At 38.5% G+C, this 16,352-nt stretch overlaps 1 protein-coding gene and 1 long non-coding RNA gene across 7 annotated transcripts in view; one reads left to right on the top strand and one right to left on the bottom strand.

The window, feature by feature from the left end:
* LOC124880561 overlaps positions 1 to 16,352 on the top strand; it is a 103,814-nt gene that overhangs the window by 51,524 nt on the left and 35,938 nt on the right. The window contains exons 1-2 of one of the 6 annotated variants that reach the window (XM_047385800.1): positions 16,016 to 16,108; positions 16,190 to 16,248. The exons of the other annotated variants lie outside the window; for them this stretch is intronic. The gene's annotated coding sequence lies outside the window, so the exon portion shown is untranslated. Of the gene's footprint in view, positions 1 to 16,015; positions 16,109 to 16,189; positions 16,249 to 16,352 lie in introns of those variants that run through there. 6 annotated transcript variants of the gene reach the window in all.
* Positions 8,909 to 16,347, bottom strand: LOC124880644. The gene is made up of 3 exons (XR_007041401.1): positions 16,059 to 16,347; positions 9,237 to 9,391; positions 8,909 to 9,137 (listed from the first exon to the last, which is right to left on the bottom strand). It is a non-coding gene; the product is annotated as an uncharacterized LOC124880644 (long non-coding RNA).

Below are 16,352 nucleotides of genomic sequence, written 5' to 3'. Positions count from 1 at the left end.
CATTTCTTCCCCACATATGGTATCCCACAGATTATAAGGTCAGATAATGGAACTCATTTTATAAATAAATTAATAGAACTAAGTTCTAATGCATTAGGGTTTCAGTTAAAGATTAAGGAAAACAATGGAAGAAACAGGGAGGCCATGGCCCGAATGCCTATCCCTGGTTAAATTATGGATGAGAATAACTCCAAATCAAACTGGTCTTACTCCATTTGCCACCTACTGTACATCATTGTATAACTCCACCCACTATATTCTGAGTCTGAGATCACGTGACACCAAGTTGCTGATATAAATTTGTATTCTCAAAGAAATAGTACATGGCAGACCGTTTTCTCTGCCCTCTGACATGAATGAAATAGAGAAAGCACAACAGGAACCTTCATTAGCTGAGTGGATGAATAAAATGTTGCAGACAAAAGAAGAACAAATGTCCAGTGGTCTGCCGATAATCTCTGCTCCTATCCCACAGAATGAGGCCTGGAGACCTGGTCCTGATTAAGACACTCCACCGGAAGGATTGGAGCACTCCTTGGTGGAAAGGGCCGTTTCAAATACTCCTAACAACGCCCACAGTTCTGAAAATAGCAGAGAGGCCTTCCTGGATCCATAAAAGCCACTGTAAGCCAGTTTTGCCGTTACAGGAGCCAGATCAACTGACGGGGTAGCAGAGGAAGTCCGGGTTCAAAGATGGCCCAGCGTCTCAAACCGGTGAAGAAAACAGCTGATCTGCGCCCAATTATAAAATGGCTCTCTGTAACATGTGGACAGGACTGATAAGCCTGAGCTTAATTCTGGTAGCAGGACTCTTTCTCTATCTAAAGCAGGATCCACAGGAGGTGATACCGAACCAGAAGAGATGGACATCAGACGGGACCCATCTCAGAACACTGACGGAAGAACATGACGCACATCCATTCCTACAGAATTTCTGGTATTGTTCATGGTGGCATATGCAACACTGAACCAGGTAGAAATGCACGAAAATGAAGGGGACGATTATGATGACATGTTGTAAATAAATCACATCAAAAGCCTGAGTGTACTCATACATTGTATTTCATAAAATGACCTTACAGCAGAAAATCGGAAGAAGTTGTTGCTTAAGTGAAATGAGAAAAAGTACAATGATGACATAAACAGGGCAGATTTTTTAATTCTTTTATTTTTATGATTTCAAGTATTATTCTTTTATTTTTATGATTTCAAGTATTATTCTTTTATTTTTATGATTTCAAGTATTATTCTTTTATTTTTATGATTTCAAGTATCATTCTTTTATTTTTATGATTTCAAGTATTATTCTTTTATTTTTATGATTTCAAGTATTATTCTTTTATTTTTATGATTTCAAGTATCATTCTTTTATTTTTATGATTTCAAGTATTAATCAACATTTAACTTTTAATGGTCGCCGAGGGCGGCGGGGCCGTATGAGTATTTCCCACAAAATATAATCTGTTTACCGTCCGTGGGTTTTCGCTCATACAAAGTATTTTTCTTACTCGTTTTTATATTAAATGTTTTTACTTGTGATAAAAGGAGGGACTGTTGGATGGGTGCAAAAACTTGTTATCACTCATGTAAAAACTTTGGGTTGCAAGGCACCTGCACTATGCCTTCCTCCCTGTGTGTGTGAGATCATTGTTATCTCTGTGTGAACCAGCCTCCTTTCCGTCTCACACACACCCTGTCTGAACTGTCTGTTGAACTGTGTATATAAATAAAGAGATAGGGTGTCAAAAACTTTGTAGTTTCACTGCAAAGTGGGCTACCCTTGTCACAAGTAACTCTGACTGTATCGTTCTTACCTCTGAGTTGACTAAATAATACCTAACAAACCTGAACAGACAGGTCAGAGAAAAAGTTCTGGTGAGAAACAGGATGGACCACCTGCAGATCCACCAAGGTTGTCCAACCTGAGCTCCAGTTGTAATCTGGTGTTCCCACTTTGAACTGTTTTCAACAGTAAATATCTTTCCTCTTAATTACCAGGTAACACTGTCTGACCTCAGGATCATCTGGACCATAAGGAGAATTCAGCTTCCTATCCAGGTCTGTCCTCATTTCCATCTCTGGATCATTTTGGTTCTGGTTCTCCTGTAGTTTATGACAGCTCTGCAGACCAGATATAACTGCAGTGATGGTTCTGGTCACCTGTGTAACTGAGGCCTTTTCTTGGTCTGCTCCTATACAGGTCCTTCTCAAAATATTAGCATATTGTGATAAAGTTCATTATTTTCCATAATGTCACGATGAAAATTTAACATTCATATATTTTAGATTCATTGCACACTAACTGAAATATTTCAGGTCTTTTATTGTCTTAATACGGATGATTTTGGCATACAGCTCATGAAAACCCAAAATTCCTATCTCACAAAATTAGCATATCATTAAAAGGGTCTCTAAACGAGCTATGAACCTAATCATCTGAATCAACGAGTTAACTCTAAACACCTGCAAAAGATTCCTGAGGCCTTTAAAACTCCCAGCCTGGTTCATCACTCAAAACCCCAATCATGGGTAAGACTGCCGACCTGACTGCTGTCCAGAAGGCCACTATTGACACCCTCAAGCAAGAGGATAAGACACAGAAACAAATTTCTGAACGAATAGGCTGTTCCCAGAGTGCTGTATCAAGGCACCTCAGTGGGAAGTCTGTGGGAAGGAAAAAGTGTGGCAGAAAACGCTGCACAACGAGAAGAGGTAACCGGACCCTGAGGAAGATTGTGGAGAAGGGCCGATTCCAGACCTTGGGGGACCTGCGGAAGCAGTGGACTGAGTCTGGAGTAGAAACATCCAGAGCCACCGTGCACAGGCGTGTGCAGGAAATGGGCTACAGGTACCGCATTCCCCAGACCTTGGCTACAGAGAAGCAGCACTGGACTGTTGCTCAGTGGTCCAAAGTACTTTTTTCGGATGAAAGCAAATTCTGCATGTCATTCGGAAATCAAGGTGCCAGAGTCTGGAGGAAGACTGGGGAGAAGGAAATGCCAAAATGCCAGAAGTCCAGTGTCAAGTACCCACAGTCAGTGATGGTCTGGGGTGCCGTGTCAGCTGCTGGTGTTGGTCCACTGTGTTTTATCAAGGGCAGGGTCAATGCAGCTAGCTATCAGGAGATTTTGGAGCACTTCATGCTTCCATCTGCTGAAAAGCTTTATGGAGATGAAGATTTCATTTTTCAGCACGACCTGGCACCTGCTCACAGTGCCAAAACCACTGCTAAATGGTTTACTGACCATGGTATCACTGTGCTTAATTGGCCTGCCAACTCTCCTGACCTGAACCCCATAGAGAATCTGTGGGATATTGTGAAGAGAACGTTGAGAGACTCAAGACCCAACACTCTGGATGAGCTAAAGGCCGCTATCCAAGCATCCTGGGCCTCCATAAGACCTCAGTGCCACAGGCTGATTGCCTCCATGCCACGCCGCATTGAAGCAGTCATTTCTGCAAAAGGATTCCCGACCAAGTATTGAGTGCATAACTGTACATGATTATTTGAAGGTTGACGTTTTTTGTATTAAAAACACTTTTCTTTTATTGGTCGGATGAAATATGCTAATTTTGTGAGATAGGAATTTTGGGTTTTCATGAGCTGTATGCCAAAATCATCCGTATTAAGACAATAAAATACCTGAAATATTTCAGTTAGTGTGCAATGAATCTAAAATATATCAATGTTAAATTTTCATCATGACATTATGGAAAATAATGAACTTTATCACAATATGCTAATATTTTGAGAAGGACCTGTACATTGAACATCATTGAAGAGCGTTTGTGTGGATGAACGAAAAGCCATCAATGGAGCTCCAATACTCCAATATTCAATGAAAGAAAATCATGTGAAATGACTTGCTTTTATCATTGTTCAAGCAAATGTCTTATGTGCCAAAAGGCTGTGGCAGAGTGTGACAAAGTGAAATGACTTCACCAAGGTAAGGAGAGATTGGAGGTCCTGGTTTGACAGGTTAATCTGTTGTCAACTGGAGGCATAGAAATCAGTAAACTCCTTCATAACATGTAGGCCTATGTTAAAGGTTACAGCACACTGTGGTTCATTCATCTTAGATAAGACAACTAAGTAGCACATTTTGCAAAGAAGTCAAAATGTTGAGAATTCTGTAATGTCATCTAACAATTTTACAAAGATGAGCAAATGACCTTAAACAAATTTCACATGTAATTTAGTGGCCGGTTTGAGGGAAACCCCAAATTTATGCAATCAGAATAATAATTACAAGAAAAAACAAGCAGCATTGTGCGGCCCTCGCAGCCAAGCGCCGCTTGGCCTGTGCATCCACCGCGGGACCCTGGCATCGCCTCCTACACGACACACACGATGACACCGCTTCACTTCAACGTGTCGCCAGTAGGTGGCACTGTGGGCAAAATGTCAAATGATCTTCGGTCATGCAGAGTTTGAGTCTGGCAAAAAGCATTCAAAATTTGGAGTAAATCGGACCTTCCAGATGGAAGCTGCACTCACTTGTTTGTTTGTGGGTGGGGCTAAAACAACATCATCAATTGACTGTGTCAACATGTCCATCATTAAGTCATGATCATGTATACTACATTTCAAGTGGATCTGATGATGTATGAGGGAGATATAGCCCTTGAAGTATCCTAGGGGGTGCTGTTGATCCAAATTCCAATGTAATCCAATAGAGCTGTTTGGGGACTGAGAAATATCAGCCATATTTATTTTGGAGTGAATCAGATAATCCATGTGAAATTTAGAGCCAAACGTATGGCTGTGGCGTGACATCAGAATTCGCCACGCCATCATAGTAACACCCTCCAACTAAAGCAGTCAGTACTGGCGACTGTCTAAGACCATCATGTTATCTGTTACTTGGGACAGTTTCACGTTGATTAGGTAAAGAACATCAAACATTGACTCTGTAAAGGAAAACGTGACACTTCCTGTTATCAGGGGGCGGGTCTTCGATGATGTCAGCATCTGACCAGTGAATATTGTTCAAGCATAGAGGCAGATCAATCCCAAAAAGTTGCATGTGTCTGTGACTTTCCTTGTAGGAGCTATATCAATTTTGTCTTTTATGGTGAGAAGTCAAATTTTGAGTCATGGCCACGCCCACACGCTGTTGTGTATCAAAAAGCTTTTGACAACTTTTGATCCCCAATCCCTTAAGAGTATACTGAGTGATTTTCAAGTGTGTAAGTCAAAAGCTGTACGATGAGTTCGCTCAGATATGCGGGCTAGAAACGCCCAAAACAGGGTAAAAATGGCAACTTCAATCCAAAATGGCCGACTTCCTGTGGGGGTTGGACCAATGCTCCAATAGACTTTTTTGTAGGTCCTGAGAAGTTACATATGTGTACCAAATTTCAGAATCCTCGGTCAAAGCATGGCTTGGGGCTGATTTTTTAAAATGTTCTAGGGGGCGCTGTGTATGAATTAGGCCACGCCCACCGAATATGTCATCAGATCTCTGTTGGGGACTGGAGTAGGTTCAATCACATGGAATTTGGTGCAGATCAGATGATGTATGTGGAGATTAAAGCCAAACATATGGCCATGGCGTGACATCCAACTTCGCCGCGCAACCACGGCCACGCCCTTTTATGAAAAGTCACTGTGCTTCAAACGAAGTTAGACCCACTAGTTATCTGTCTTCTGACACACTTTCAAGTTGATTGGGTCAAGTGGGTCATAGAGGCACCTTTCCAATTGAAAAAAGCGACTTCCGGTTCTGAGGGGGCGTGGCTTTGATGATGTCAGCATATGACCCCATAGGATCGTCGGGAACCCGAAGGTCGTCCTTCATACCAACTTTGGTGTGATTTGTAATTTCTTTGGTAAAGTTATTGCAATTTTTCACTTTCGGCACGAATGCCAAGTTCATGCCCTGGCCACGCCCCTTCAACATACACGAAAAGTCACAATTTTGATAACTTTTAATCCCCCGTGCCTCAACTCCACATTGACCAAATATGAAGCTGATAGCTCAAAATCCCTAGGAGGAGTTCGTTAAAGTTCGAGGTAAGTAAAAGTGAAAAATGGGCAAAAATTGGCCTTTGACCCAAAATGGCCGACTTCCTGTGCGTTTTAGGGCATACCCCCAAGAGACTTTTTATCTTGGTTTGAGGAGCTCTAGCAGTGTGCCAACTTTCAGATCTGTACGACTTACGTCCTTACGGGCTATCTCACGTTTGGGGGCGTGGCTAAGTGGTTTGGTCACGCCCACTTATGGCGACATTAAAGACTTAAAATTTCACTAGGGGGACAATTTTGGGTAAAGTTTGGTGAGTTTTTGGATATGTTAAAGCCGCCAAATAGGCGATTCATTTGTCGCCAGAATAATAATAAACAGAGTGATGATTACAATAGGCCTTCGCAGCGCTTTGCTGCTCAGGCCTAATTAATATGGTGCAGAGTGATTTTAGCCAGTAAAATAAGTCAACTGACAGTTCTGTAGGTGTAAATCAAAATCTGGTAGTAAACAAAATTTTGGAAAATTGAAGATTTTTTGGGTAACAGTAATAAAGCTACGAGTTGAATTAGGAGGTTTCAGCTGAGTTGGTATGGAATTACCCAAAGAGTAGGCCACACCTCTGGGTAACATGAAACCAGAAAAGCCACCTATGTATAATTGACAATAAGGAACCCCACCTGTTTGGACAAAAACTAAAATGAAACACAATAAAATATCATTGTTGGTAGGATTTGATATGGCTCGTTCTGGCCCCTGGCAAACATTTGACTATGGTTCCTAGAGTCTCTAGAAGTTTAATGGGAGGCAGATCCTTAATTATCAGGCTCCTCTCCTGTGGAACCAGCTCCCAGTTTTAGTCCATGAGGCAGACACCCTGTCTACTTTTAAGGCTAGGCTTAAAACTTTCCTTTTTGATAAAGCTTATAGTTAGAGTGGCTTAGTTTATCCTGCGCTATCTCTGTAGTTATGCTGTTATAGGCTTAGACTGCTGGAGGACATAATGACCACTTTCACCCTCTTCGCTACATTCTCACACTACTCTCCAATTTTGCAACATTTGCTGTTATTTCAGCTTTTAATTTTATGTTCTCCATTAATATTTACTTTTCCTTCCCATAGAAAGTACTCCTGGATCAATGCTTCTTTGTTCTCTTTGTGTCTCTGCTCTGTTCTCTCAAACCTCCAGTCGGTCGTGGCAGATGGCCGCTCACACTGAGCCTGGTTCTGGTTCTGCTGGAGGTTTCTTCCTGTTAAAAGGGAGTTTTTCCTCTCCACTGTCGCTACATGCATGCTCAGTATGAAGGATTGCTGCAAAGTCAACGCCAGTGACTGTCCACTGTCTCTACATGCTCATCCAGGAGGAGTGAATGCTGCAAGTCACTGACTGGATGCAATCTGCTGGGTTTCCTTAGATAGAGAAACTTTTTATCCAATTTGAATAAAAAACTGAATCTGACTGCACTGTTCAATGATTAGGATTAATTGGAATGTATGAACCTGACTTTGTGAAGTGCCTTGAGATGACATGTGTTGTGATTTGGCGCTATATAAATAAAACTGAATTGAATTGACAGGTAAAATTCTTACCTTTCTTGAATAGCCATCTATGCCCCCAAAGATAACAAAGTTGTATTTAGGTTAAAACAAATCAGACAAGAAGTCAGTCCAAAACACACTGCATAACATCTCCAACTGTCTAAAACCCACAATACAATATATCTGATAATGGAAACAAAATAATACTACTTCATGACACTCAAATTCAATGAAGTTCACTAAGATCAATTTCTCTAGTCGATGGGATACACACAATGACAGATATTTAATTTGAAACAAAACAAACTAAACAGTCTACAGATAGGATGTAAACTTACCTGGTGAGCTTATGATTGGTGCCAATGTGCACCATGTACTTTGGGTAAGGAACTGTACGTCCTCCTCACCACACATCTCAGACGAGTCATCCTGGAAAGCACACCCACACTGTCCACACGATGCATGGATGCATCTCTGTCCCATTGCACTCTGTGTCCCTGTGCAAGTAGAGCACCTTTGACTACTCTGCACCCAGCTTCTGGCATCGTGCTCTTAATTCCTGTGACTAATGTGTCCAATTCATCAGGTTATTTTATTCACTTGCTGTCAGTCAAGTTTCTATTAAGTTTCCAATTAAATGTAGAATCAGAAGCTGTGAATTGTGGGCCAACATTAGCTTGGTCTTACACCGGTAAATTGTAATGAAATTCAACATTTGCACCACTGTTTACATTTAATTGGTGTATTTTGTAGGGGGCCAAATATTTTGGCAGATGGCATGTTTAGTCTTGATGGACAAGTAACATAATCAAGTTGTTCATGTGATAAGTACAAGGGATTGTGAATAATTTATAGCTTTTCTATATTATTCCTTACATTAGAAACATGGATTACAAGGAAAACATACAGTTCAACGCGATAAACAAAGTTCAATGTTTGCTTCCAGTCAAGTAATAGAAGTAACTGAGGTGAACAATGTCTTTAACTTCAGCAGCTTCCTTACAAATTTATATAGCTTGACTATTTAAAAAGAATTACACAAAGGCCCGAGCTGCTACTTCGGCTTGGGGCGACAGACCCTGTCAAACAGTCAGTTCATGAGAGACAGCAAGCTCAGTTTGTGGGAGCTGCCACTGGAACTGCCACAGCCTGCCGGAGGGTGGCAGGGGATTCGCCAGGATGCCAGGTTGCCGCTGTTTTTGTGGAAGCTCATGCTGATTATCGACAAACGGGATGTCGTGGTATAGCCTGTTACCTTTATTTTATAATCATTATTGATTATTATTTAATAAACAGCTTTAGACCCATAACATAAGGTGATTGTATTTACTTGAGATGGAAGATAAATAGCACCATGTGTATGTATAACGTGCAGAAAGGATGACGAAGATTTATTGCACAAATAGCCGGTTTATTATAGAGCTATTCTAAATTGTCACTCACAGAAAATTAAAAATAAATACTTAAAAACACACTGGACGTCCCAGGCCATAAGGCTGCCACGAGGATGCCGATATTATTGGATGAAGTTCGAGGACCGTGTGATTACAAGAGAGTTGCACATTGGGCAAAGGTAGTGACTCCTGAATGCTGGTCTGCCTTCCTTACAGAAACAGGCCACCACAAATTTCTCTTAAAACAGATCCAGAATTGTTAAAAAAGCATTGCATGCTCTACATGACAACAATAACATCTCATAAGAGACTTAAATAACATTCAATAAAATCATACCTTGACTGTGGTCAGAAAAATAAATTTCTTCTCTCAGGTGCTTTCTGAAAAGGTGATCACTGTTTCCAAGTTGCTTTTTTTTTCACTGAAGATACACTGAGCAGCAGCACAGCCAGAAATGAATCAACATCAGAATAACTGATGTAAATGTGAACCTGTGATACAAAAAGCAACATGACTTACATTTTAGAAGAATTGAACACTAATCAGCCTAAAGATGTTAGCATTGTATGCAATTTATCGCACTATTTCAGTTATTTTACTAGCAAACATCAATACACTCCATACATTTCACTTAACCTCTTACTTAGCTTCCATTTTCCAAACTGAGTAGAAGACAAAGAGGTGAGACCCTGTACATATACTGAAGTCACATAAGAAAATAAGTTATTGTTAGTAGTTTGAATAAGGTACGTGGGATTAAAACAATCTATGTGTTGTAGTATCAATATGACTAAATGAAAATGTAAATTCACAAACATTTGGCTTTCAGTTTTTAAAAACTGTAGCTACATTTATTTTGACAGACCAGTTAGTTTTTATCAACTTTCTGGGGCATAAAATCCACAAATCCAACCTCTGCTTTTACAGTGACAATGAACTTCTGCCGGAAGTCCCACAGCCTGCCGGCCACAAAAGCGCAGATGACCTCAACCCTCCTTCTGTGGTCGGTTGTCGGTGGTGAGACTACGTCGAAGAAGAACGGTTTTGGTGCGGCGCGGGAAAAACAAAAATAGATATATATGGGATTCGGAAAAGGTGGATTTGGGCATAAACTGGTATGTGAATGGTTCGGTTGGAAATGGAGACAGGAAATGAGGAAGACATGGATTTTGAAGGGTGGACGCCAGCTGGGAGAGGAAGAGGGAAAGGACGTGGAAGAAATAAAATAGATGACGGAAAGGGAATTGGTGATATCCAAGGTAGCAAGCGAGAATTGGAAGGAAGCAGTTCAGAAGAAGAAAGGATAGTTGGGAGGAAAGTTATGAGGGAGGAATTTAAAATAATATTAAAACTTAAGAACGAGGAAGAACAGGATAACATCAGCCCCATTGTGGTGTCAAGAGAGATAAAAAAGAAAATTGGAGATGTTGAAATGGTAAAGATTTTGAGAGATGGAAACTTATTGGTAGTTTGTAAAAATGAAGAACAAAAGAACAAGGCTTTAAAAGTGGATAATATCTGCAAGAAAACGGTGTTGGAGAAAAATATCATGGGAGAAAATAAAAAACTTAGAGGAGTGATTTATGGGATCCCTCTAGATGAAGATCTTGATAAAATTAAGAGAAGTATTATTGGTGCAAAAGTGAATAACTTGAAGAGATTGTCAAAAACAATAAATGGAGAAAAAGTAGGAAGTATGTCAATCTTCATTGAATTTGAAGAAAAAGAGTTGCCACAAAACATAAAAATAGGTTATCTCAGCTTTCAGGTTAGACCTTATATCCCTCCACCACTTCGTTGTTTCAAATGTCAAAGGTCACATAGCTGCAGTTTGTAAAGGGAAGCAGAGATGTCCTAAATGTGGTGAAGATCACAAGTTTGAAGAATGTAAAGAAGAAGTACAAGAAAAATGTTGTAACTGTGGAGGGCAACATAGAGTTACGTATGGAGGATGTGAAGTAAGGAAGAAGGCAAAAGAAATCATACAGATTAAAATGACTAAAAACATAAGCTATGCAGAAGCAGTTAAAAATGTGAAGGAACAGAAAACAAGAAAGATTGAACAAATAGCGAATCAAATTCCACAGCAAAGCAAAGAAAATGTTACAATATCAGTAGAAAAACTAATATTATTCGTAGCCTATGTTATCAACTGTACTGACCAAGCCAAGCATAAAACTGAGAAGATTAAAATAATAGTGAGAGGAGCTGAAAAGTTTTTGGGGTTTAAGGAGGGATCATGGGAGAACATAAATAAAAAGTTGGAGATAGATGGGAGACAAGGAACATCTGGTGAAAGTACATGTTAATATTACAATGGAAGGCAAGAAGTTAAATCGCTAACGGACAAGAACTTAAAGGTTATATTGATAGTCTTGAAGAACAACCAGAAATGATTTGTGTTCAGGAAACATGGTTAAAAACAACATTGGATTTTGTGATAAAAGGATATGATGGTGTAAGAAGAGATCGACAGGAGGATGTGGAATATTTATTAAGCAAGGGATACAATATCAGGTATTAGGGAAAGGGAAAGAACTTGAATATATAGTAATTGAGATATGGGAAAAAGAAGGTAAATTTAAAATAATAAATTTTTATAATCCATGTAAAACATTGTCAATTGAAATAATGGAGGAGTTAAATGAATATTTGGAAGGGAAAGTTATTTGGTGTGGAGATTTTAATGCAAATAGTACATTGTGGGGTAATTGTAATGATAAAAATGGACATGTTATAGAAGAATTAATGGAAATAAAAAATCTAGTATGTATTAATGATGGGAGGGGAACAAGAATCAATGTAAGAACAGGGATGGAATCAGTTATTGATTTAACAATGGTTTCAAATGGTTTAGCTGGTAGTTGTGAGTGGTGAAAAAATCAACAATAGGTAGTGATCATTATCCCATTATAATAAGAGTAAGATTAACTTTAAATAATAAGAATATAAATGTCAATAAAAAACTAAATTTTAATAAGGCAGACTGGACTAAATTTAGATACTTGAGTCAAATAAACTTAGAGAAAGTAGATATGAGAATGGATATAAATGATGTAAATTAAAAAATTTGTAAGATAATCATGGAAGTAGCAGATAATTCATAAAGAAAGCAGGGTGTAAAAGTAATAAGATAATGGTACCATGGTGGACAAATGAATGTACTCGTACTCGTCGTCTTCTGCTTATCTGGGACCGGGTCGCGGGGGCAGCAGACTCAGCAGAGACGCCCAGACGTCCCTCTCCCCAGACACCTCCTCCAGTTCCTCCAGGGGGAGCCCAAGGTGTTCCCAGGCCAGCCGAGAGACATAGTCCCTCCAGCGTGTCCTGGGCCGTCCCCTGGGCCTCCTCCCGGTGGGACGTGCCTGGAACACCTCCCGAGGAAGGCGTCCAGGAGGCATCCGGTATAGATGCCCGAGCCACCTCAACTGGCTCCTCTCGATGTGGAGGAGCAGCGGCTCTACTCCGAGCCCCTCCCGGATGGCCGAGCTCCTCACCCTATCTCTAAGGGAGTGCCCGGCCACCCTACGGAGGAAGCTCATTTCAGCCGCTTGTATCCGGGATCACGTTCTTTCGGTCATGACCCAAAGTTCATGGCCATAGGTGAGGGTAGGAACGTAGACCAACCGGTAAATTGAGAGCTTTGCTTTTCGGCTCAGCTCTCTCTTCACCACAACGGACCGGCACAGCACCCCCATTACTGTGGCAGCCGTACCGATCCGTCTGTCGATCTCCCGCTCCATTCTTCCCTCACTCGTGAACAAGACCCCGAGATACTTAAACTCCTCCACTTGAGGCAGGAACTCCCCTCCAACCTGAAGAGGACTGGCTCCAGGGTGGGACCCCGGCTCCGCCGTACCGGGCGACGTCACGTACCTCGATATTTTGTTCTTCATGAGGGATTCTTGAACCACTCTTTGTCTGACCCATCACCTAGAACCTGTTTGCCATGGGAGACCCTACCATGGGCATTTAGGCCCCAGACAACATAGCCTCTAGGATCAGATGAGCACTCAAACCCCTCCACCACGTTAAGGTGGTGGTTCAAGGAGGGGCAAATGAATGTAAAGAAGCAATAAAGTTAAGAAATAAAGCATTTAAGGTACTAAAAGGAAATCCAATTTATAAGAATTTAATTGATTATAAAAGAATGCAAGCAATAGTAAGGAGAACTATTAAGAAGGTAAAAAGAGAATATTGGAGAAATTTCTGTAGCACAATAGGGAAAGAAACAAAAATAGAAAAAATTTGGAAAATAATTAAAAGAATGAATGGCATAAAGAGAGAGTTTGAATATCCTTTATTAAAAATAAATAATATAAATATAGTAAAAGATGAAGATAAAGTTGAAATATTGGCAAGAATATTTAGTAAAATTAACAGTTCAAATAATATTAGTGAAGAGGGAAGAAAAGGAAGAGAAAATACAAAACTTATATATAAAGATGTATTACAGAGTGTTGAAGAAACAAATAATCTGTTAAATGTTGAATTTACAAAAGCTGAATTAAATTATGCACTTAGGAAGACAAAAAATACAGCACCAGGTAAAGATCAAATTTGGTACAGAATGATAAGGCAACTTGGTGGAAAATCGAAAGATATAATATTACAATTATATAATAAAATATGGGAGGAGGGAAAATTACCACTGAGCTGGAAGGAATCAATTATAGTACCAATAGCTAAACCAGGAAAAGATAAATCAAATCCAGGAAATTATAGACCAATAGCCTTAACATCAAATCTATGTAAAATAATGGAAAAAATGATTAATAGTAGACTAGTATATTATTTAAATAATAAAGGATATATGTCAAAGTATCAAAGTGGTTTTAGAAAAGGGAGGAGTACTAATGATCCAATGCTTTGCTTAGAGCATGAAATTAGAAGAGCACAGGTAAATAAAGAAAGTGTAGTGACAGTATTTTTTGATATAGAAAAAGCATTTGATATGATGTGGGTGGAAGGATTATTAATTAAATTACAAATACTGGGCATTAAAGGGAAAATATTTAAATGGATCAAATACTTTTTAATAAATAGGAAAATACAAGTTAGAATTGGGGAAGTGATCTCAGGAAAATATATAGTAGAAAATGGAACTCCACAGGGGAGTATTATAAGTCCGTTATTGTTTTCAATTATGATAAATGATGTATTTAAAGATATTGGAAAAGTAATGGGATGTTCACTTTTTGCAGACGATGGAGCTGTTTGGAGAAGAGGAAAAAATTAATTGTAAAGAAATTACAAGTGGTTATTATTGAAATAGAGAAATGGGCGTTACAATGGGGATTTAAGTTTTCAGTTGAAAAAACCAAAGTAATGATATTTAATCAGAAAAAAATAAACAAGGAAATAAAATTAAAATTATATAACCAAGAATTAGAGCAAGTAAAGTATATAAAATTTTTAGGATTATGGTTTGATGAAAAACTAAAATGGAATATACATATTCAAAAAGTTGTTGATAAATGTAAGAAAATGTTAAATATTATGAGATGCTTGGCTGGCAGTGACTGAGGAGCAGATAGGAAATCACTAAAACAGATTTACACAGGAATGATAAGATCTAACATAGAGTTTGGTTGTATAGTTTACGGTTCAGCAGCTAAAACACATCTGGTTAAATTAGATATTATCCAACATCAGGCATTAAGATTATGTACTGGAGCATTTAAAACTACACCAACAGCAGCAATAGAAATAGAAATGGGAGAAATGCCGTTAGAGTTAAGAAGAATAAAACTAGAAATAAATTATTGGTTACATTTACAAGGTAATAACTTGGATCATCCAATTTGGGAAATTTTAAATCCATGTTGGGAAAAAGAAAAGAAAGAAATGAAGAGTTTTGGATGGACAATTGAAAATAAAGTAAAATAATTTAAAATGATTGATTTAGAAATTAGTCAAACATCACCAATATCAATTATACCACCATGGATTCTACCAGAAGCAACAGTAGATATGTCAATAATGGAAAAGAAGCAAGATAAATCTCCCATAGTAGATAGTTATTCAGTACAGATACATTTAAATAATTATTATAGATATATTCAAATATATACAGATGCATCAAAAATAAATAGAAAAGTAGGAATAGCTTTTGTAGTACCAGAATTCAATCTAAAAATAGGAAAACGAATTACAGACGGCTTATCAGTAAACACAGGAGAAATATTGGCTATATTATTAGCTTTACAATGGTAGAAGACATAAAACCATTAAAAACAGTCATTTGCTCAGATTCAAGCTCTGCATTATTAAGTTTAAAATATAATCAATCAGATAGTAGGATGGACATTTTATTAGAAATATTTCATACATTATACAGAATACAAAAAATGGGCTTGATAGTTATATTTGTGTGGGTTCCAGCACATATTGGAGTAGAAGGAAACGAGAAGGCAGATAAAATAGCAAAGAGGGTAATTCAAAATCCTATTAGTTTTATAGTTAAAACAAGTAAATCTGAGGGAAAGAGTATTGTTCAAGGAAAGCTGATGGAAAAATGGCAAAAAAGGTGGGATGAAGGAAAAACAGGAAGATGGTTTTATAAAATTCAGAAGATAGTAGGAGAAAGAAGAAATGGAAGATGAAATAGAAAGGAGGAAAGAGTGATAACAAGGTTGAGATTTGGGCATACAGGACTTAATTATACACTTTTTAAAATTCAAAAGCATGATACTGGTAAATGTGATTACTGTGGAAAATATGAAACAATAGAACATGTTATATTAGAATGTCATAAATATGAAAGAGAAAGAAGATATATGAGAAGAGAGGTTGAAGGTATTAAGGAAAAGGTTAATTTATTAGATATTTTGAGGAAGAATTTAGGGAGTAAACATATACAAATAGTGATTCGTTTTTTACAGAAAACTAAATTATTTCATAGAATTTGATCATCGTAGATAAAATTGTGAAAGTATGGAGGATATAGAAGGGTAGAATACAATGTAATGTGTAAGTATGTCTATTTGTATATATACATATAGGTAAGATATATTTATTTATTTAATTTGTAGAATTAAATATATATATATAAATAGATAGACCGACACGAACCACACTCCATACCAGTAATGTTACTAAACGTTTGTTGCCAACCGCCAATAAAAAAAAAAAACAAGAAGAAGAAAAAGTCTCCACCTCCACTCATTCGGTGCCTCTCCCTGGTTTCGGTTCTGTCAAAGTGCGCAGTGAGTCTTTCTCTAGCTGATTTCATTTCCTCCGCTGGGTTTTCAGTTGAGTTTGGTGAATTCTTGTGACTTTTCTTCTAGGTGTTTCTTGGTCCAAGGAAGAAAACATTTGCGTCAGCGACGCCACGTTGGTGGCGGAGGTAAACAGCCTCTGACGTATCATAGTTTCTAACTGCTGCCAACAGGATGTAGTGTTTTAGGTTCATGTTTGGTGATTTGACGGTTTGAAAAATGTGTTTCATGT

The sequence above is a fragment of the Girardinichthys multiradiatus genome, chromosome 14 (genome assembly GCF_021462225.1).
Source record: "Girardinichthys multiradiatus isolate DD_20200921_A chromosome 14, DD_fGirMul_XY1, whole genome shotgun sequence".
NCBI classification, from domain to species: Eukaryota; Metazoa; Chordata; class Actinopteri; order Cyprinodontiformes; family Goodeidae; genus Girardinichthys; species Girardinichthys multiradiatus.
This window is presented reverse-complemented; position numbering and strand designations above follow the sequence as displayed.